Genomic DNA, 23,885 nt, shown 5'->3' on the forward strand with positions numbered 1-23,885 from the left:
ATTATAACAGAGAAGAAAGAGACTAAGAAGGGGTGCAGGCTGGAATGAAATAGTGTTACAAAATGGCTGTGGAAGTAAGGATAATTGGAAGGAACTTACTGGGAAAGTGAATCTAGCAAAGAAGTCGGCTAAGGATAACATGAAGGCAAGCATAATTGGTGGTCATACAAACTTTAGTGAAAAATGGAAGAGTATGTAGGGGAGACCGGGGCAAGATGACGAATGGGGCAAGATGACGAATCAACCATAATTTTTGTAGTATTCTCTTCATTAAGTTGGCTACCATGTGACCTTGGGCCCGATATCTCATAGGTATAACTTACACATAGAAGGAAATTCCTTTCAGTCTGAGACATGCAGTGGTAGGGGGGTGTCTGTCTGGCGCTGTCGCACTAAAATATCTGAGGTATGTGCAGTAAGCTTCTACTACTAGTGTGCCCACAATACGAATTAATAGTTTTATTTTCTTTAAATGTCAATGTATTTCTTACTTACTTCAGTGTTAACTGAATCTTGATTGCAAGATGTCTGTCGATTATAAGGACAAACCGCTTCCTAAGCAACCTGGGGCAAGATGACGGGGGCAAGTTGACGAATTCGTCATCTTACCCCAGGCCAGCTATAGGCTACACGTAGGCACCCGTTCCCTTACGCTAATTACAGAAATGCCTAGAAATTATCAGCGGAAGATGGACAGACCTATCACAACGATAAAAAAGAGCTTGGAGATCAGCATCCATCATAACCAGCACACCCATGAAGGACATGCTTCAACAAAAACAAATGCTGAAGAAGGAGTAGGAATGTAAAACCCAGAGAAGAAAAGTAGCCAGGCAGCTGGGCTTCATATCCGAATCTGACAATAATTGGCTGCAAGAAAATTCTAAATGTCCTGTGTGTGAAGAAAAGTATGCTCATCCTCCAAATGAAGACTGGATTCAGTGTGATAACTGTGAAGTGTGGTGGCATGAAGACTGCTCAAGTTATGAAGGCAGTGGACGGTTTCTCTGTGATATGTGCGGAGTATATTCTTCTTCTTCTTAATCTGTTTACCCTCCAGGTTCGGTTTTTCCCTTGGACTCAGCGAGGGATCCCACCTCTACCGCCTCCCTCAAGGGAAGTGTCCTGGAGCTTCAGACTTTGGGTCGGGGATACAACTGGGGAGAATGACCAGTACCTCGCCCAGGCGGCCTCACCTGCTATGCGGAACAGGGGGCTTGTAGAGGGATGGGAAGATTGGATAGGACAAGCAAAGAAGAGGGAAGGAAGCAGCCGTGGCCTTAAGTTAGGTACCATCCCGGCATTTGCCTGGAGGAGAAGTGGGAAACCATGGAAAACCACTTCTAGGATGGCTGAGGTGGGAATCGAACCCACCTCTACTCAGTTGACCTCCCGAGACTGAGTAGACCCCGTTCCAGCCCTCGTACCACTTTTCAAATTTCGGGGCAGAGCCGGGAATCGAACCCGGACCTCCGGGGGTGGCAGCTAATCACGCTAACCACTACACCACAGAGGTGGACGCGGAGTATATTCCAGTTTAAAACTGTTTTCTTCAGAGTTCTTGTATTCAGTGTAGTAATTTTAGCAGGAACTTCTAAAAATTATTTTTAATTACTTTAAATTATTTTAACATTTTTTAAATATATGTTCTTTAGAAATGTATGTCCTTGTGTAGTACATAATTAAAATCAAGTTACTTCAAGTTTTCATGGCGTGTTTTACAAATTTCAGTGAAATTTTATGTTGAAGCAGTTGAGAAGAACGCTCGCCATCTTACCCCAATAGGTTCGTCAACTTACCCCCGGCACGGGGCAAGATGACGAATTTACATAAAATTGAACTTTACTACTTTATGAAAAAGGTATTAAAACTAGAACTTTGAAAATCGCAGAACTGTTGCATAAAAAGATAGGCAGTAATACACACGTCATTACAGGCGTAAAACACGCCATGTTCTGGCGGAATGTTGAAACGAACCTTATCATCGTCAACTTGCCCCGGTCTCCCCTATAGGTACCTTAAGGCAGAAACAGGTTCCAAGGAGGACATTCCAGAAATCATTAATGAACAAGGGGAGTGTGTATACGAGGATCTTCAAAAGGCAGAAGTATTCAGTCAGCAGTATGTAAAGATTGTTGGTTACAAGGATAATGTCCAGATAGAGGAGGTGACAAATACTAAACATACATACATACATACATACATACATACATACATACATACATAATCATTATAGACTGTTATGCCTTTTAGCGTTCAGTTTGCAAGCCTCTGTGAATTTATTAAACGTCGCCACAATCCTCTTTTTGCAACTAGTGCTGTGGCCTCAATTAGTTCCTATACCTCTTCTCTTTAAATCATTCAAAACGGAGTCTAACCATCGTCGTCTTTGTCTCCCTCTACTTCTCGTATCCTCCATAACAGGGTCCATTATTCTCCTAGGTAACCTGTCCTCCTACATTCGCCTCACATGACCCCACCACCAAAGCCGGTATATGCGTACAGCTTCATCCATCGAGTTCATTCCTAAATTAGCCTTTATATCCTCATTCTGAGTGCCCTCCTGCCATTGTTCCCACCTGTTTGTACCAGTAATCATTCTCACTTCTTCTTCTTCTTCTTCTTCTTCTTCTTCTTCTTCTTCTTCTTCTTCTTCTTCTTCTCCTCCTCCTCCTCCTCCTCCTCCTCCTCCTCCTCCTCCTCTTCATAGGACCTCTAAATATTAGTTCCTAATTAGCAACGCCCTCTAAGATCTTTTGCTACCACGTTTTTCCTTCATTCCCACCTAGATATACCTGCTCCCTTCACAAAGCTGCACGTTGTTCTTATTGGGTCTTCTTGGAATTTTTCTCTCTCTTCACCTGGTAGTCCTAGAGAGGAGAGTCTGATTCTACCCAGCGCCTCACATTAGAAAAGTATGTGTTCAGCTGATTCCTCTGCTTCACTGTATTTCTTACATATGTTGTCTCTCATTACTCCAATTCTATGTAGGTGTTTTTTCAGATTGCAGTGTCCTGTCAACAGTGCTACTATCCATCTTATATTTTCTCTGCTGAATTTCATTAGTTCTTTAGTATGCTTCTTGTTTGGTCCTTTTATCAGTTCCTTTGCAAGCCTCCATCCTGGAGTATTTTTCCAGTTTTCCATTTGTTTCTTTTGTACTCTTTTTCCTATGTAGTGTCTGGCTTGTCCACAGGAAATCCCGTGTACAGTTTCTGGGCCTACAAAATGTGTTTCTGCCCCTTCCCTGGCCAGTTTATCTGCCTTTTCATTTCCTTCTATACCTGCATGCACTGGTACCCATATTACTTTGAAAATGTTGTACTTCGAGAGCTTCAGGAGAAGTGAATGGCAATACCAGACAATTCTGGATATTATCTGGACTGCTTCTAGTGCCTTAGTGGCCAACTGGCTGTCCGTAAAAATGAAAATGTCCTTATTCCTATAGTTCATTTTCAGACTTTCTTCAAGACATGTTGTGATAGCTATCATTTCCACTTCAAAGACTCTAGCGTGTTTCCCCGGGCTCATCTGAATTGATCTCTCAGGTCTTCCTCCGTTGATCCCCGCTCGTGTGCCATCCACAGGCTTTGAGACATCAGTCCACCACATTATACCTTCTTTTTCAGTATTCCATTTGTTGATATCCCAGTCTTCTTTTTTAATTATCTGGGTCTCAAACGGTTTTTCAAAGTTGTACTTTGGTATCATATGATCAGAAGGCATGTGTAGAACTTCCGTTATTACTCTGTTAATTTTACAGTGTCCTAGACGGGGTCTTCGTGCATTCCAGCACTCTGATTTGCCAATCTATATGAACTCATTCTAGCCTGTCCTTTTATGAAATTGCATAGTGATGGGAGGTTTAGTAAAGTATTCAAGGCTTCTGTCGGCGTAGTTCTCATAGTCCCAGTTATGGCTATGCATGCCATTCTCTGCAGGCTATCCAATCTACTACTGATTTTTCCTTGGCTTACTTTCTGCCACCAGATGATTGCAGGATAGGTCATCGACGGTCTAATGATCATTGTATATATCCACATTACCACCGATGGTCTTAGGCCCCATGTCTTCCTGATGGCTCTTTTACATGCATACAGCAAGTTCTTGGCCCTGGTTATGTTCCTTTCTATATGTGGATTCCAGGTTAGATTTTTATCTAACACTACACCTAGGTGCAGTGCCTGTTCTTCCATATATATATCTTGCCCAAAGAGCTTCAGTAATCCGTTTCTCTCTAATTTCCTCCTTCTTGTAAAAGAGACCAGAGTTATCTTGTTCGGGTTGACTGATAGTTGTTCTTCCCAACACTCGTTCTCCACAAGGTTAAGTGATCTTTGCATGAGGTCCTGGATAACACTCATCACCTTACCTCGTACCACAATCAGTATGTCCTCTGCGTATCCTTGTGTATAAAAACCTTCTTCGTTGAGCACGATTTTGTTCACCATGAGGTTCCACAGCAGAGGAGAAAGAACTTCTCCCTGAGCACAGCCTCGGGTGACCCTAACCGGAAGTGTTTCTTCAAACAGGGTTGCTTTTATCTTCCTTCCGTCTAACATGGATTTAATCCATTTGATGACAGTTTTACTCACCTTGCTCTTTTCCAATGCTTTGATCACAGAGTCATAGGTTGTAATGCTGATAAGGCTCCTTCTACATCTAGGAATGCCGCCAGTGCAATTTCTTCATATTCTAGGCTTTACTCTAGTTTACAAACCAACTGGTGGAGTGCTACTTCAGTGGATCTGCCAGGTCTATATGCAAACTGACTTTCATGTAACGTTGAGTTCAGTTGCACCGTTCTTCTGATATATTTATCCAGAATTTTCTCCATTGCTTTCAGCATGAAGGAGATTAAACATAATGGTCTGTATGCTTTGGCTTGGGCATAATTTGCCCTTCCAGGCTTAGGTATGAATACTGCTTTAGCTTCAGAGCATGATTTCGGCACATAGCCTAAAGCTAGACTAGCTCTGAAAAGGTCCATCAGGGCATTGACGAGTATCTCCCGTCCTTCCTGTAGGAGTATCGGAAGCATTTCATCTGGCCCCGGAGCCTTTATAGGATGAAATGTGTTGATTGCCCATTCTACATGGTTATGTTTTATTATTCTGTTGGCACAGTTCCAGTCTGCTCTTCGAGCTCCGGTCTCTGTTCCAACTGTTTCTTCTTCTGTCATCTCCTCAGTCTCAGGAAAGTGACACGCCATTAGTATCTCAAACGTGTCCCTCCCCGCCTGAGTAAATGTGCCATCTTGTTTCTCCAGTGTCCCCACTTGATTTACATGGGTTGCTTTCGGAACCTTCTGGAGCCTTGCTGTTTCAGTATGTGATTCCACTTTCTCACAGAACAGTCTCCAAGATTTTCTTTTTGCTTTCCGTATCTCTAGGTTATACTCAGCGAGTTTCTAGGTTATACTCAGCGAGTTTCCTATGATACACGTCCCACATACCATTTCTAGATGATATTCTAAACATCATCCTAACCTCTTTTTTCATTTTGGCTAGTTTGTTGTTCCACCACCTTTTTTTGGTGTTTTTCTTTTCTTTGAGAGGACAGTTTTCATGGAATGAGTCTATAATGGCCTCTTCTAACAGTTCCACTGCCTCATCCAATTCTTCCTGTCCTCTCACGTTAGTTGGAATTTTTTGTACAGCCTTCCCTAGAACTTCTCTGTATCTGTCCCAGTTAGTTATTTTTGGGTCTCTGTACATCACAATCCCACATAGTCTCGCATCTATTGCAAATTGGATGTGCTGGTGGTCTGCCAATGATGGTTCCTTCAGCACCTCTCAGTCTTTAATAAAGTTTGCAATATGCGTAGTGCTTAGTGTAATGCCTATTACCTCCCTACGATTTTTATTTACAAATGTAGGCTTCTTTCCTAGGTTTAGTATCGCCAACTCAGTTCCAATAATAAATTCTAGTAAAGACTCACCTCTTGCATTGCAGTTCGTGCTGCCCCATGCTGTGTGGTGTGAATTTGCATCTGCTCCAAGGACTAGGTGTTCGCCTTTCCTCTCTGCATTGCAAATTAGGTTCTCAACTTCTTCTGATGGGGGCAGATTAGTTGAGTAATATGCTAGGTATACGGAGCCTACGGTTATTTTTCTGGGTCCCTTCCAATTTACAAGTTTAATCTGAGCCACGGTTAAGTCCCGTGAACAGTGTTCCTGCAACATAAGACATTTTAATTTCCCGTTCACAAGAAGACATGTTCTGGGAATTTCCGATGTTGTATCGTACATCAACTTATTTCCTCCAGTTCTGCTACTCTGCCCTTGACTACCAAAGGCTCTTGAATAAGGGCCACGTCAATAGCATCGGACTTGAACTTCCCGGCGTAATTGGCCACAGCTTCCTTTTTATGCAGAAGATTGGCCTGAAGGACCTTCAGGCCCATCTTTATCAACATTGGGTTTCTTTTTTCACCTGATGACTTTAAGTTTGACCTGCCCAAATCCAAGCTTAGCCTTAAGGCTTCTCTTTTTGAGCTCTTCAAAGTCTCTTTCACCAAGGGCTAAAATGACTGTCCTTCCTGTCTTATCGATTGAAGTGGCATTCACCACTCTCCACTCTTGTGTTAGAAGTTTCGTATCGTGCTGATTGATTCTGACAACAGTCCGCTCTACTGGAGCTTCTGTTGCCATTTCTTGTTTTGAGTTGGCGACAGCCTGTTCAATTGGGACCTCTGTCTCAATTTTTTCATCTTGGGCTTGCGCCCGGATTTGCTCTACTGGAGCTTCATTGGCTTCCCTTGAAGTCGAAATTTTTGAAATCTGTTCTTTATAAGCATACATATTTCAATCAATCATAGGGTTTTTGCCCCTTCTAAGGTCCTGAGTGTCATTCTCACCATCCGTGGTGAGGTGTAAAGCCAGACATTGTCCTCCCGCTACTCAGGCTCTCTGTAACAGAGACTACGCCCCTCAGTCGTCCATCCAGCGGTCCCCCCTTGGCCCGAACCTAGTCAGGTTTGTTCCCCCTTCAGTAGGCCTACTCACGTGGTCTCCACCTGGCATTATCACGACTGAGTTCACAGCCATGACTTTCCCCCCAGGATGGGATCGCCGCTTTCCCAACCCGCGGCTCATCCAGGCTACACAGAGCAAAGTGATGTGTTGTTTCCAACACCCTGCAGTGAGCCTTCACCTCAATCACAAGCCCCCCTTCACCTGAACCACCGTATCACCCATGTGGAGAAAACATGGATGCCTCTCTAGCATGTGTGGGCAAGGCCTCCACTTCCAAAGCATTCTCGCTACTTTCATGTCTGTTACTTCTAACTTAAGAATAAGATATCCTGAGTCCACCTATCTTTTGCTTCCGTAAAGCAAAGTTGGTCTGAAAACAGTCCCATGTAAGCATAGTTTCGTCTGGGAGCTGACTTCCTTCTTACAGAATACTGTTAATGACAACTGCGAGCTCGCTGCCTTAGCTTTACTACACCTTGATTCAATCTCACTTACTATATTACCATCCTGGGAGAACACACAACCTAAATACTTGAAATTATCGAACTGTTCTAGCTTTTTATCACCAATCTGACATTCAATCCTGTTCAATTTCTTACCTACTGACATCAATTTAGTCTTCGAAAGGCTAATTTTCATACCATACTCATTTTCAAGTTCCAAGATATTTGACTGCAGGCTTTCGGCACAATCTGCCATTAAGACCAAGTTTTTGGTGTACAGCAGACTGCTTACTAAATTTCCACCTAACTGAATCCCTCCCTGCCATTTTATACCTTTCAGCAGATGACCTATGTAAACTACGAGCAGCAAAGGTGAAATATTACAGCCTTGTCTAACCCCTGTAAGTACCCTGAACCAAGAACTCATTCTACCACCAATTCTCATTGAAGTCCAATTGTCAACATAAATGCCTTTGATTGATTTTTATAATCTACCTTGAATTTCATAGTCCCCCAGAATGGCGAACATCTTATGCCTCGGTACCCTGTAATACGCTTTCTTTAGATCTACGAAACATAAACACAACTGCCTATTCCTCTCGTAGCAATTTTCAGTTACCTGGTGCATACTGAAAATCTGATCCTGACAGGCCCTCTGTGGTCTGAAACCACTCTGGTTTTCATCCAACTTCCTCTCAACGACTGATTGCACCCTCCCTTCCAAGATGCCAGTGAATACTTTGCCTGGTGTACTTATCAATGAGAAACCTCGATAGTTTTTGCAATCCTTCCTGTTCCCTTGCTTATAGATAGATGCAATTACTGCTTTTGTCCAATCCGAAGGTACCTTACCAACACTCCACACTAATCTTACTACTCTATGAAGCCATTTCATACCTGCCTTCCCAATATACTTCACCATTTCAGGTCTAATTTGTCTATTCCTGCTGCTTTATGACGATGGAATTTATTTACCATCCTTTCCACTTCCTCAGGCGTAATTTCACCTACATCATTTTCCTCCTCCCCACGAGCTTGGCTGTTCACAACACCACCAGGAAGATTTCTTTTTACGTTCAGAATATCTTCAAAATATTCCCTCCACCTCTCCAGTGGGATCGGTTATGAGTTCACCTGAATTACTCAAAACATTCTTCATTTCCTTTTCCCCTCCCTTCCTAAGATTCTTTATTACTGTCCAGAGAGATTTCCCTGCTGCCTGACCTAGCCTTTCATGGTAATTACCAAAGTCTTCTCACAACTTCTTTTCGGATTCAACAACTATTTGTTTCGCTCTGTTTCTTTCATCTACGTACAAATCCCTGTCTGCCTTTGCCCTTGTTCGGAGCCATTTCTGATAAACCCTCTTTTTATGTTTACAAGCTGTTCTCACTTCTTCATTCCACCAAGATGTTTGCTTTTTCCCATCTTTACACACAGACGTTCGTAAGCATTCCCTTGCTGTTTCTACTACAGCATCCTTGTATGCCACCCATTCTCTTTCTATATCGTGAATCTGCGTACTGTCCACTGTTCGAAACTTCTCAATAGTCATATCCACGTACTTCTGCCTAATTTCCTTGTCCTGGAGATTTCCTACCCTTATTTGTTTGCAGACAGATTTCACTTTCTTTACCCTAGACCTAGAGATACTTAGTTCACTACAGATCAGATAGTGGTCTGTATCATCGTAAAATCCATGGAAAACTCGTACATTCCTAACAGATTTCCTGAATTCGAAGTCGGTTAAGATATAGTCTATTATGGATCTGGTACCCCTAGCCTCCCATGTGTAGCGGCGAATAGCCTTATGCTTAAAGAATGTATTCGTAACTGCTAAACCCATACTAGCACAGAAGTCCAGCAAACGATTCCCATTCCCATTAGCTTCCATATCTTCCCCACATTTACCAATCACCCTTTCGTATCCTTCAGTTCTATTTCCAATTCTCGCATTGAAATCGTCCATTAGCACTACTCTATCCTTGCTGTTGACCCTGACCACGATGTCACTCAATGCTTCATAAAAACTTGTCAACTTCATTCTCATCTGCACCCTCACATTGTGAATACACTGAGGCAATTTTCGTCCTAATTCCTGCAATTGCCAAATCTAACCACACCATTCACTCATTTACGTGCCTAACAGAAACTATGTTGCGTGCAATGGTATTCCTGATAAAGAGCCCTACCCCATACTCTGCCCTTCCCTTTCTAACACCCGTCAAGTACACTTTATAATCTCCTGTCTCTTCCTCGTTATCTCCCCTTACCCGAGTATCACTTACTCCTAGCACATCCAGATGCATCCTCTTTGCTGACTAAGACATTTCTACTTTCTTTCTTCCATGAGCCCCATTAATATTGATAGCTCCCCATCAAATTCCATTTCGTTCGCCAAGTTGTTTCCAAGGAGTCCCTCGCCTGTCAAATGGGAGTGGGATTCCGTTACTCCCACAGGTCCGAGGCTTGCTTAAAATGTTCTGAGCTCGGTAAATTCATGAAGAAGGATGCTACCCTACTTACACATAGTCCAAGTGAGGATCTCTCCTCTAACGGGTTCTGGACCACCGGTGGATTATATAGTCCTAACTGCCTGAGCACAAGGAGGGGCATGACTCAGAATATGTCCGAGATGCCAACTCCCATTCCATAGCAACTGGTATCCCGACTCTCAGGACCACTTACTAGGCCACTCAGCCGTTGCCCATGGTTCACGAACTAGGATGAGACTACAGTAACCCACACCATGGGTATTAAAATTTACTTATGACAACGATGACATTCACAGTAAGATACAAAAGTTGAAAACTAGAAAAGCAGCTGGAATTAGGAAGATTTCAGGGGATATACTAAAGACAATGGGTTGGTATATAGTGCCATATCTGAAGTACTTTTTTGATTATTTTTTGCATGAAGGAGCTATACCAGATGAATGGAGAGTTGCTATAGTGGCCCCTGTGTATAAAGGAAAGGGTGATAGACATAAAGCTGAAAATTACAGGCCAGTCAGTTTGACACGCATTGCAATTAAGCTTTGGGAAAGCGTTCTTTCTGATTATATTAGACGTGTTAGCGAAATTCATAACTGGTTTGATAGAAGGCAGATTGGGCTTAGGAAAGGTTATTCCACTGATGCTCAACTTGTAGGATTCCAGCAAGATTTAGTAGATATCCTGGATCCAGGAGGTCAAGTGGACTGTATCGCCATTGTCCTATCTAAGGCATTTGATAGGGTAGATCATGGGATATTACTGGCAAAAATGAATACAATTGGACCTGACAAAAGAGTGACTGAATTGGTGGCTGATTTTCTAGAAAATAGAAGTCAGAGAATTAGAGTAGGCAAAGCTTTATCTGTCCCTGTAATAATTAAGTGGGGAATTCCTCAAGGCATTATTGTTGGACCTTTATGTTTTCTTATATATATTGACACTGGTGTAAAATATATTGGAAGTGGAAAGTGCTTATAGAAGATTTTATTTGTAAACATTATAGGTAGTACTTACTGTATGATCTGGAGCATTGTGCTAAAATATTTTATTGGTATTCCATGTAACGACCTAACCTGTACAGTGTAAATAGTTTGGTAACATATGGCATTTGTAACAACTAGATTTCATGTCGATATTTACTGGAACTATCCAGAAAGTTGTGACATGAATTTTGGAACAGGGTGTGTTGGCCTTTGTTAGTTATGTATTCTAGAAAGTATATTCTGACTGTTCTGGAAATGGAAGATTCGCGATCGTGTGTTTTCGAGAAAGTTATTTAAACATCGCGACTGAAGTAAGAGTTGTGATTGGCGAAGCTCGTTGGCGATAGGCGGGCTCCTGCGTTCTGATTGGCTACTCCAAGGCCAGTGTTCCCCTTTAAAAGAGAGCGAGGCAGCATTTCATGGTCTGTCTGTCGGTCTTCTTTCTCTTGACTGTCCGAAGTTTGACGTCGTCAGCGATGCCTTGCTACCGGGATGAGCCATTTTGGGGTAAGCACTCTTGATTTCTGTTCCACCTGATATTTCATTTAATGTTCGCTTGCTTTTCATATAGGAGTTTGCCCTAACCTCACCCAGACTCGCCACTCAATTATTTCTGATGCCTTAGCTTTTCAGCTGGGCTTGCCAGTTTGCTTTCGAGGCATTCCCCTTTCCTTGTTTTGTTAAAACATGTAAATTGTTGTTTTATGTATTTACCTTGGGGGTTTGCCTCTAGTATTTCCGTGTCACTTGACGCACGCTAGTTTTCCACCGCCCTGCATCAGAAGTGTTTTTGGCGTGTGACCAAGCTGAACTTGCCTCAGCATGAAGTTTAGATATTTCTGATTTTACCCTTTTTCAATTATGCTGTTCAGAGATTTTGAAGGGTAAGTTTAACTTCACTCTAAATTGTAAAAAACATATCACGACTTGGGCTGTAACTAGATGTATGGTATTTGCTTGACTCTTTGAATTTGTAGGGAGCTATTGTCAAGGAACGTCCAATTTGTGTGTCTCAAAGAACATGTAAGTTGTACTTTACAACCTGTGTATCGGTACTTTCCGTGTGGCTGAATTTGTTTGGAATTCTTTTGTAAAGTCCATTTGTAAATAATATTTTTGAAAATCAAGGATCACGGTTGATTTCTTTCTGGAAACTGCAACCTAAGCCATCTCCATGCCCTTGGTAGGTTCTCAGCCCCTTTCCACGTTCCTGGTTTATTATCTTCAAGTTGGCCCTACTGATATTTACCAGTGTTGTTATCGGCAGAGTTCCGCGTAGTTCATCAGGCGTTTTATCGTGTGTGTAGTGGTCTTCGGTACTGTGTAATTGCACTTTTCTTCCTCCCTTTACTGTGTTTGGTGTAGCCGCTGAAGTACCGGTAACATATATCAATGATGTGTGTAAAGAAGTGGAATCAGAGATACGGCTTTTTGCAGATGATTTTATTCTGTACAGAGTAATAAATAAGTTACAAGATTGTGAGCAACTGCAAAATGACTTTGATAATTTTGTGAGATGGACAGTAAGCAATGATATGATGATAAAAGGGGTTAAAAGTCAGGTTGTGAGTTTCACAAATAGGAAAAGTCCTCTCAGTTTTAATTACTGCGTTGATGGGGTGAAAGTTCCTATTGGGGATCATTGTAAGTACCTAGGTCTTAATATAAGGAAAGATCTTCAATGGGGTAATGACATAAATATGATTGTAAATAAAGGGTACAGATCTCTGCACATGGTTATTAGTGTATTTAGGGGTTGTAGTAAGGATGTAAAGGAGAGAGCATATAAGTCTCTGGTAAGATACCAACTAGAGTATAGTTCCAGTGTATGGGACCCTCACCAGGATTACTTGATTCAAGAACTGGAAAAAATCCAAAGAAAAGTAGCTCAATTTGTTCTGGGTGATTTCCGACAAAAGAGAAGCGTTACAAAAATATTGCAAAGTTTGGGCTGGGAAGACTTGGGAGAAAAGAGACGAGCTGCTCGACGACGTGATTTTATGGCTGACGAAGTCTCAAATAGAGACGAAACATGTCCCTAATATATAATATGTTTTTAATTAAATTGTTTTTCACTTGTAAAGTGATGTGTATTGATTGGGTGGACCAAAACCTAAAATTGTTCCTAAGTGGTATGTTCCAAGCTGTCAGTGGAGAGATGGTGAGGAATGACATTTGTAGACGAGTAAGTTTGAGTGGTGTCTTTAAAAGTAGAAAATATCACAATATGAAGATAAAGTTGGAATTCAAGGGGACAAATTGGGGCATATATTCATTTATAAGAAGTAGAGTCAGCGATTGGAATAACTTACCAAGGGAGATGTTCAATAAATTTCCAATTTCTTTGCAATCATTTAAGAAAAGGCTAGGAAAACAACCGATAGGGAATCTGCCACCTGGGTGACTGCCCTAAATGCAGATCAGTAGTGATTGATCCATTTCTTTTGTCAGGCAGTGTACTTACGGGGATGTGTATACTACCAGGATGGTAGTTTAGTATGCGAGACTGAATCAAGGTGCAGCAAAGCTAATGCGGTGAGCTCGCAGTTGCGATCAACAATATTCTGTAAGAAAGAGGTCGGCTTCCAGATGAAACTATCCTTATAATGGTTTGTTTTCAGACCAACTTTGCTGTACAGGAGAGAACGCTGGGTGGACTCAGGATTTCTTATAAGTACACGAAAGTAGTGAGAATGATCGCTGGTAAAACAGGTGGGTACAATGGCAGAAACATAATCAGATTGAGGAAATAAAGGCTAAGTTAGGAATGAACTAAACTGATGAAGCTGTACACATTAACTGGCTTTGGTGTTGGGGACATGTGAAGCGAATGGAGGAGGATAGGTAACTGAGGAGAATAATAGACTCGGCTATGGAGGTAAGAAAACTGGAAGGAGAACAGGACAATGTGGGTTAGACTCAGTTTCTGGTGATTTAAAGATACGAGGTATGAAGCTGTAAAACTGGATGAGTCCTCACAGTTAGTTACAAATTGAAGATTGTGGAGGCATTCAGCAAATTCAGAGGCTTGTGCAGACTGTATCTTGAAAGGGATAACAGTCTATAATGATTATTTATTTATGTATGTATGTGTGTAGGAAGTAAGTAAAGATGTGTTGGAACAAATGCCAATACGGAAGGATTATCTACAATCTGTAAAAAAAAAAATCAATCCACAGTATAAGAATCGAGGGCTACCAAGAATCCAGAAGAGAGTGAGGCAGGGCTGAAGTTTGTCCCACTTCCTTTTCAATTTTTAAAAGAAACAAGTGGCAAAAGAAATCAAGGTTTCACTGATGTTCAGGGAGGGGAAATTAAAAAAAACTGAGATTTGCTAATAATGATATTGTTATCTTATGTGAGTCTCTAGAAGATCTGGATAAATTTCTGAATAATATAGATACAGTCTTGGAGAAGGTGTACAAGATCACAATTAAAAGATTCAGAACAAGAGTAATGGAATGCAGTCGATTGAAGTCAGATGTTAAAAGAAATACTGGATTAGGAAATGTTCATAAAAATAGATGAATGTTGTTACTTGGGTAGTAGAATTAGTAAAGGTGGGAGAAGGTAGGGGGACATAAAATGCAGACTGGCAAAAGCAGGAAGGCCTTTCTTAAGAGAGGGAATTTTCTCACAGTGGATAATAATTTGCTTTATGTCGGACTGACACAGATAGGTCTTATGGCAACAATGGGGTAAGAGAGAGATAGTAGTGGGGAAGAAGTGACCGTGGCCTTAATTAAGGAACAGCTTGAAATGAACAATACTCACCTCCGCCCGTTTTCGTTATTACTCATCAACTCTTTCCAGCATTCTGCTTCCGTATTCCGCAGCATGCTATCAACTACTGCCAACTGATCTGCTTCTCCAGTGCTAGATGACATCATGTTGCCACTCTTGAACATTCTAGTGCCTTCAAGCATCTTCTCCGTGTGCATGTGTGATATGTCATTACCTCCCCGTTGTTTCTCTTCTCTCCAACACGTATATATACCGGTCTTGAGCCACTACTCGACGGAGATGTTTCTTCCCCTGTTGGAGAGAGAGGACTATGCCCATAGTGCTTTCTTCATGAAAATTCTACATAGGCATGCTGGACTACTGCTCTTTCAGAAGCCGTGAGGTACGAACATTATTGCCGCGCCGTAAAATTACCCATAGGAATCATACTCTGAGATTTTCTTTAAAATACGGATGGTGATTTTCAATCCCTTGTTGGAACTGATTAACGGACTGGTGTGAAAGTAATATAGTTCCTAATGTCATTTTCGGACACAATTTGAAATTATGGTATCCAATTCTGTGCAAATCTTGTACTGTGCACTTAGTAGTCTCTTTCTCCATGAAGTGAGTAGCACTAGTCAGTGAATACCACACAATTATTTCTCTTTGTGGACATTTTGGCTGTCTCTATCGATATACAAGTCTTCTGTTTTCCTTCAGCTTTTCTGCTATTACCGTTACCTCTCTTGTTACAATTTAAATTTATTTTAATCTCTAGATTACTTCCCTTTTGAAATATTGTAATACTTAACCTTGTAAGTGGTTGGGAAGATTCTAGTCATCATATTGGTTGAAAAATTGTTATGGTTCTTTACTAAGGGCGTGGATCGTCCTATATTGTACTTCATTATTATAAACAAATTTTCGGTTCTTGTTAATGTTGTGAACCTTCTTATACTTTACCTGTACAGTCCTGGTTTATTGGGCAAACTATTGTTATTACCCTCGGGATATAAATATACATTTATGCATGGGTTACTGTTAATATTTTAAAATATTTTTATGTTCCCTTTTTCACCTATTTAACTTGAATTACCTTCTTATGCTTTCTTGTTATTGGTAAATCGCTTTCTCCCTTAAACTTCGGGTGGAATATTACGACCAACTTATTTGATGTAATTACATAACCTTGATCCATTTGTACTATCCACCTTCGACATCTACCTTTTCTCACTCTTTGTTCATACTTCCACTGCTTTTTCTTGTCTATTTCGAAAATGCATGAGCAATTAGAGTATATTGCAATTCCCGCCATGTAACTTGCAAATCTGCTAGTCAATTCTACATGTATGTACGTTACCTTCATGCCACCTATAATGATTGTCAACACATCAAGTGGTCACTACATTACGCTACTTGCTAGCAGTGACCTAGGTTATTTTGCCGAGACCTTTACTGTCGCCGAGTCACCACTAAATCACCAATCATCAATTCCCACCCCCTAAACCACCAACCCTACCTCTCCCATGACAAAATGCTAATAGAATCATTACAAGCCCCAGCATTTGCCTGGTGTGAAAATGGGAAACCACGGATAACCATCTTCAGTGCTGCCGGCAGGGGGTTGTAATGTACCTTCATCATAAGTACTACATAATTTGTCTACCTGTTCTCCTGCTCCGCCGCCTATCATCATCGGCTGCCTGCTGCTACGTTTTCTTCAACATTAACGCTGGCTTGTGTACTGTGCATGTGTTTGCTCCCCACCCTGCCCTGTTCTACGTCATTGGCTGTATCACAGATCCTTCTCGATCTTTCTCGCCCCTCTTTTCAATCCGTTATAAATGAGTGTGCTAGCCCCAGCTCGGCAGTCAGGCATCGAGCGAGGAGTACTGTGTGTGGAGGGACCATTGACCTCGACGCGGCTCATCTGCACGTACTTATCTCTTTCTGCCAAACTGGAACATCTGACATGTCAGCGCTGGGATGGGTGAGCAAAATTTATTCTACCTCACAAGTTCTGCGGGAACTCTTTATTCATTTGTCTTCTTATGCCATTTTTTCATGGTTTATTGTGTTCTCTCCTTTTATAAGAGAACTTTGCTCTTAAACAAATAAACTTGCACTTGCGTCCTGCTTGATGTTACGTGTGGACAAGAACTGAAAAGTCGAACAGTTAAGTGTTTCTAGGGAACAAAATGCACCTCACATGCGTGTACAATAAGTTAAGCAGCCAGATTCTTCCTTCCTATTTCCCCGCCCATGTCACATTATTCTCCCTTTAGGTCAAGATTGTTGTTAATTCATTTGTATTTTCCTCGTTGTCAAAGTTTTACGAATAACTCTGGTGGTTTCATTTTCCGGTGGCCTATAAGAGGATTGAATATTGAAAGCTATCTTTTTATATAAGCCTTTTCATTGTGTTAATGCCACGGTTTCTGAAAAATTGTGATAAAGTTTAGTGGTTGATCAATTCAAACTCTAGTCGCGATCCTTATGAATCTATTTTTCTACAAATTTTTACCAATCCTCTTCTAAAAAAGAAAAAAAAGTATATAGGTGGATGTTAACTAAAGACCCTTCAAAGCATGTTATTTCTTGTTGTAAAGATGTTTTATTCTACCTATTGTTAACATCTGAAGTATGAAAATAAATACACCCTGCTGTTAGTTTTGTTATGAAAAGTGTGCCTATTCTAATTTTCCCCTCACATTTCCTTTCATTAACTGCATCTACCAAGGATAATGCTCTGGGATCCCAGCACTGCTTCGTGTTGCTCTGTTATCGAGTATTTGGGTGTATGGTTTGATCTCAAAGTACAAATTTGGTGCGTACTTTCTGACCAAAGTGCCTTCCGGTTGTGGTGTTAAAACTATTTCATGGGTAGTCACCTATTGAACAGCAAGGTTATTTAATGTCTGCATATTCTATTACTGATTCTATCCCTGGCAGATTTATGTTATTCTTCGCAAGATAAAAATCGACTTGGTTTTATTCTCTCACTAGATCATAATAAATCTTCCTTCCTAGTTGACAGGGCTTCGGGGTCGATCTCATGGTCTCGGTGACAGTATCAAACATCGTGTGCTCTCTATTTGCCTTAATATTGCTTGGTTGGTCGAATAATAAGATTACTAGTGACTACCCACAAGGGTACTTGTACCTATGCGATTCCAATAATATTATATATACCCACTATCTCCTGAATGCAAGTTGGTAGCTATGTGACCCAAACTGTGCAGCAATTTGCTCGGTAATCAAGTTCGTGATAGGAAACATACTGACAGGACACATCTTGAAATCCCCAGAAATTATTCATTTTTTGAGGGTGGGTAGGTAGTAAGAATAGTATGAGTAGTCCATGGGACAACACGACAAACACATTAGAGGGGGTATAGGTAGAGCCCTGTGCGGATATACAAAATATCTGAATCCACAAATGGTTATCCGCATCCACAAAATGGTTATCTGCGGGTATTGTAAATACAACCTGTGACAAAGTTTGGTGAATAGTCCTGTACTATCAACATATATGAACAATGCACGACAGTGACCTTACTGTCCTTCGAAATAGTCCCCTCCCATAACTATGGACTGCTGAGATCGGCGTTACTTGTCCTGGAAACTTTGCAAGAAGGCTTCCTTTGGGATGGTGTTCAAAAGCCTTGTCATGATTTGTTGGATGTCAGGAATATCGTCAAATCTCTTTCCTTTCAAAGCAACTTTGATGCACGACTTTTTGGCTCTGATCTTTTTCCGACGATGGGATCCCGGAGAACGCTATTCCACGCTTTGCCGTTTTGTTTCAGGGTCGTACCTGAGACACCAGGTTTCATCTTCATTGACAATACAGTTCAAGAAATTTGGTGTCGCATCTGCCGTTTCGACACAATCCTATGAAGCCTCTAAATGTGCCTGCTTCTGATCGTCAGTCATGTGATGTGGCACAAAACGAGGACAAGTTTTCCTCTTCCCTAAATTCTGGGTAACGATTTGGCGGATTCACGGTTAATCTGCAGTTCATCCGCTATCATGCACACAGTTAATCGCCAATCGTTTGTGATTAATGTCCTCACCTTCTCAATGTTTTCGTCACCAATGGCAGTCGCCAGTCTTCTGCTACGGGGGTTGTCAGAAACACTTTCCTGGCCTCACTGAAAATGCGCGAACCACTCATACACACACTCCAAGGACAGTGCTTGATCTTCATAAACACGTACCAGCATCACATGAGTTTCCTTTGGTGTTTTGCCAGGCTTAAAACAAAACTGTACATTGATCTTTTGGTCGTTCATGTTCCTGTTCGCAGTTCAAAACCAACGCAATAAACATGCACTGTGTCAAACAGGTCTTACACGGCACACACGTGATGCTCAGCTGAACAACGTTGGGAGCAGGTTGTCAAAACCTGCTGCTACGCAGGTGCAGCTTTGTGCGTCGCCAGTGTTGCCGGATCGACAGTTCTGACTTCATTCACCAAACTTTATTGTCACAGGTTGTATTTAAGTACAGTATATTACACCCAAGGTATTGAAACAGATAGATCTGTTAACACAATACAATAGGCCTGACACCTGGCACCAGAACCTCACAGTCGCAGGTGTATTAGGAATTTTCTCTTGCAACAACTACCGACGTATTGATCTTTGTTCCTTCCTTCCATTAATTGCAGGCAGGAGCCAGTTAGGCTTAGGACAAATTTACTGCTTTATGGTCTCAAGGCTCCTCATATATAACTCTATTTTCCCATACCAATATCAAGGGTCGCCTAACCGCAAGCAAAAACAAATAGTATACCTGGGTGAAAATCAATAAACATTATTATTTATAAGTTATCAGCAAAATTATCCACACCGCCATACAGTTTGTATTCGCCAAGACATTAACTTTGCAGATATCCGCATCCGTGCAGGACTCTAGTTATAGGATATTGTGGCTTTGTAGAAATGAAAAGGATAGTATAGGGTGGCATTAAGAGCTGCATAAATAATGATGATGATGCTTGTTTTTTAAGGGGCCTAACAGCTGTCATTGGCCCCTTACTGTACGAGATGGAATGAAGACAATAATAATTAAAATTTTAAAATATATCCACTGATTAGAATTTAAAACAAATGATGATGAAAAATGATTATGAAATTGAAATAATCGGTGGATCTAATTCACAATGCCCTTATTTTCTGATAAAGTTACAATGGAATACGGCATTGCCTTGAAATGCAGTGATACATAATATCATTCATGTTAGAAGTTAAAATAACACATTAAAATACACAAACACAAACTAAAATAGAGTCGGTAGAATAAAAGCGTAGTTAACAAAAATAAAACAATAATAGAAAATACCCTTTTATATACTTTAAAAGAGGCCACTATCCCTCATAAAACGGATGACTTGGTCTCATAGGATGAGGGAGGTGGCACTTGGGAGTTTTAAACTACAGCGCAGATTGGCGAGGTCCACGCACTCTGTAAGGATGTGTACCACTGTAAGATGACCACCACAAGTAAACACCGGGGGGCCTTCACCCTTCAGTAAGCAGGAGGGTGTTACAGAGCTGCATCAAACTAGTCCATAGACTGACGGCCCAAACAACAACATTATTATTATTATTATTATTATTATTATTATTATTATTATTATTATTAATCTTTTCACCTGAAGCCTTACTTATCTCTGCCAGTCGCCTGCTGGAGTTGCAGTTTGGGGAGGGATGGAAGAGCAGCTAAGATGAGTTGAAGAGGACGCTGTGTTGAATGGTGGAGAGACAACTCTTGAGTAAAAATTTCAATGGTGATGCCAGGTACATCAGGATTGAGACTGCCTGATGTCTCGTTGGGGAGAGATAGAATGATTTGGTGAAATCTTCTCGATCAAGAGGAAGAGAATCAGGTGAAATGATGGATGGACCAGAAATTGTTATTTTTTATGCTGGAGGAGGGCAGTTGAGTAAGGATTCAAAACATTGAGCTAATCGTTCAGAATTGTCATGATTATTCAGAATAAGATTGCCATTCTCATCTGGGGGACATAGCAAAGGGGCTTGGTAACTGGTCAGTTCAGATTTTAATGTATGATAAAAATTACTAACGATGTTCCTCCTGTAGGTTTCTTCAGTGGTCTCAAGCTGAGCCTTTTCATAAACATGTTTTGCTTTATGGATCACTTAACCAGTCAGTTTACACTGGATAAGGAATTTTTCAACTTTTCCTGTCTCATTCCAGTGATTCAAGGCTCGGGACAGTTTTTTTTTTTTTATAGAGCTTTTCACTCTGTTTAGTCCACTACAAGCGTTTCTCCTTTCCTGCTAAATTGATTGTTAGAGAAGCAACATCATGAAACTTTTTTAATGTTTTTTTTTTACAAGTTAGCGTAGATAAGGTGGATATGAATGTCGATGTGTACTGATGCTTCAAATACCAAACAGTTTTAGATTGTGTACCTCACGCAAAACTTGCTGAGGTTTTAAAAACTACTGGTGTTGATGTTGGTGATCTATGTATCATCACTCAGCTCTACTGGAACTAAACAGCAGAGGTAAAAATATAGGGAGAGACAACTGAGGACATAGCTATATGTAGAGGTTGGGACAGGGCTCTGTCCTGTACCCTCTTCTTTTTAATACCTACTTTGAGGCTGAGTTCAGAGAAGCTGCCGAGGATGTTAATCTTGGCATCAGGATCAATGGCAATGTCATTAATGATATCTGCTTTGCTTTTGATACCGTTGTGTTAGCCAGTAATCTTCCTGATCTTCAAATTATTATTAATAACATCGTAAAGATCAGTGCAGCATTTAGTTTGTTCATAAATATTGGTAAGATCAAGCCGATTATATTTTTGAAAACACCTGAGCAGGCCTCCCTGCACATCAACAACACAATAGTTAAGCAAGTGTCATCCTTCAAATATCTTGGGACTACAGTGAATGGGCACTGCTATCTCAAGAATGAAATCTTATCCAGGATTAGTCAAGCCAAAAATTTGTTCAACAGTATGCGGCCCTATTCACCACTAGAGATCTCAAACTTCAGCTCAGAATTTGGATGTTGTGATGCTATGTTTTCCTTGCCCTTCTGTAAGGTTTTGAAGGCTGGATGCTCAGCCCTTTATTGGAGAGGCAGATTAAAGCTTCCAAAATGTAGAGAAGAATGCCTTGAATATTCTCGGTAGAAAGGAAGACCAATGAGGAAGTCCTCAACTTGTTAAATAAGAAAAAAAGAGCTTCTGACAACCATCAAGGAATGATAGCTCAGGTACATTGGGCACATCATGAGAGGTGAGCGATATGAACTTCTTCTACTCATCATTGAGGGGAAAATTGAAGGCAAACTGTCTTTGCGGAGACAGAGACATTCCTGGCTTAAAGATCTGCGCCGCTGGTATGGAAGAACTTCCATTGAAATCTTTCGAGCCGCTGTTTCGCAAGTAATCATAATCAATTTGGATCGCCAACCTTCGTAGGGAGACGGCGTCCTAAGAAGAAGCAACACAAATATGAACTGAAGGTAAAAATTGGGTTTGGTATGGTGACAGAATAGTGAAGAGCTTACAACTTCAACATGACGTATAGAAAAACACACAAAAGTTAAAAAACATAATTAAAGTCACTTAGATCTGGGATTCATGGTGCTCAAACCTTCAAAATTAAGATGACATTTAGAAATCAGGCATGATGATGCCTTTTCCTTTTCAGGAGTACATTATAAAATATTAGTGTAATATGGGAATCATGCTGTGTCAAACAAGAGGTAATAGCCTAAATTGTGCAAATATCTTCTGGGGGTCCACCAAACTAAATGTATTTCAATGGGGCCAAGACACTTAAAAGGTTGGGAACCATTGGTCTAAAGAATAAAGGACTTACAGTACAGTGTCGATAACACAATCATTGCTTTTAAATGTGCGTTTGAAAAAGCGCAGTCAATGTTTGCTCTTGGCCTTTCGACTTTGGTCGCCTGTGCTGTACAACAGAATGGGGATGGATGGATCCGCATCGAAGGAAAGTTTAAGAACCCGGCCCCATTCCACTCCCTTTACCAACCAAATCGATGAAGACGAGACTGTCACAATACATCGCTCATCTCTAGTTTGCTGTTGCGTGTGTGCATGTGTACACTATAACATAGTTGCTGTCAAAGTTGTCGTGTTCACTATATAACATCTTCATCTTACTGAAATGGCTAGAAACAAGCACATAATTTTAACAACCGAACAATTAGCAAAGGGTGAAAGTGGTACTTATTTAGCAAGTTAGACTTTACGGTGTTGGAAAGGCAAGAATCTGTTATTTAAAGGAAAAATGAGGACAGTTTAGTGAAGTATGCCTCTAAATTGTATTCTGAAGAGGGATTTAAAAAACATAAAACATTATGAACAGCAAACAACCTAAATTAGAAGATGCTGTTCATGAATGGTTTACAGTAAAAAGCATGGGCAAATCAATATAAGGACCTCTTCTTTGTGAAAAAGCTTTTCAGTTCAACAAAAAATTGAGTAGATTGCCAGATTTCAAGGTCAGTTCAGGGTGGTTGAAAAACTTTAAGTTATGGCATGGCATAAGAGAACTTCAAGTTCAAGGAGAAAAGTTCTGTGGAGATTCAAACACGGCAGAATTACATAAAATTAAGTTTGGTGCTATTGTTCCCGAGCAAGGTTACTGACAAAGGTGACATTTGTAACGCAAACAAAACAAGCCTAAATTTGTGAGCTTTACCATGAAAATCCTTACCTTCCCGTTGAGAGATATCAGACCCAGGCTACAAAGTTTGTGAGGACAGAGTGACTGCAAGTAGTGTGCAGTAACACAAGTGGCAATTATTCTCTTTCATTGTTGATTATCAGAAAAAGATAACACACAAGATGTTTTCAAAATGTTACATGTCTGCCTGAGACAACTTCCAAAAAGTCTACTGGATAACTACTGATATTTGCCAAGGATTGGTACGTAAATAAATTGATACCAAATGTTAAAGTACACCGTCAAAATGAACATAAAAAGAGGGAAAGTTCTTTTAATCCTAGATATCGCCAGCACATATCGTCCAGTTGAAGTTCTTAATACCATCGATGAAAATGTTGAAGTTCAGTTCTTACCGCCACATATTAGTGATAATACAGTCAATAGATCAAGGCATTAATGAAAAAACCTTTTGCGCAACCTGTTGATAACAGGGCCTGACAATAAAAATGTTGTGAGCTTTACAAAAAAATTCATCTTGAAAGACTCTGTAAGACTCTGTATGGTTGCCGATGCTTGAG

General features: G+C 40.7%; 1 protein-coding gene across 4 annotated transcripts in view; it reads right to left on the bottom strand.

Annotated features, from left to right (window-relative positions):
• The window catches only part of LOC136863938 (serine/threonine-protein phosphatase 2A 56 kDa regulatory subunit delta isoform), a 766,800-nt gene that overhangs the window by 144,424 nt on the left and 598,491 nt on the right, over positions 1 to 23,885 (bottom strand). The gene's annotated exons all lie outside the window — the stretch shown is intronic.

Source organism: Anabrus simplex, chromosome 2 (assembly GCF_040414725.1).
Source record: "Anabrus simplex isolate iqAnaSimp1 chromosome 2, ASM4041472v1, whole genome shotgun sequence".
Classification (NCBI taxonomy): Eukaryota; Metazoa; Arthropoda; class Insecta; order Orthoptera; family Tettigoniidae; genus Anabrus; species Anabrus simplex.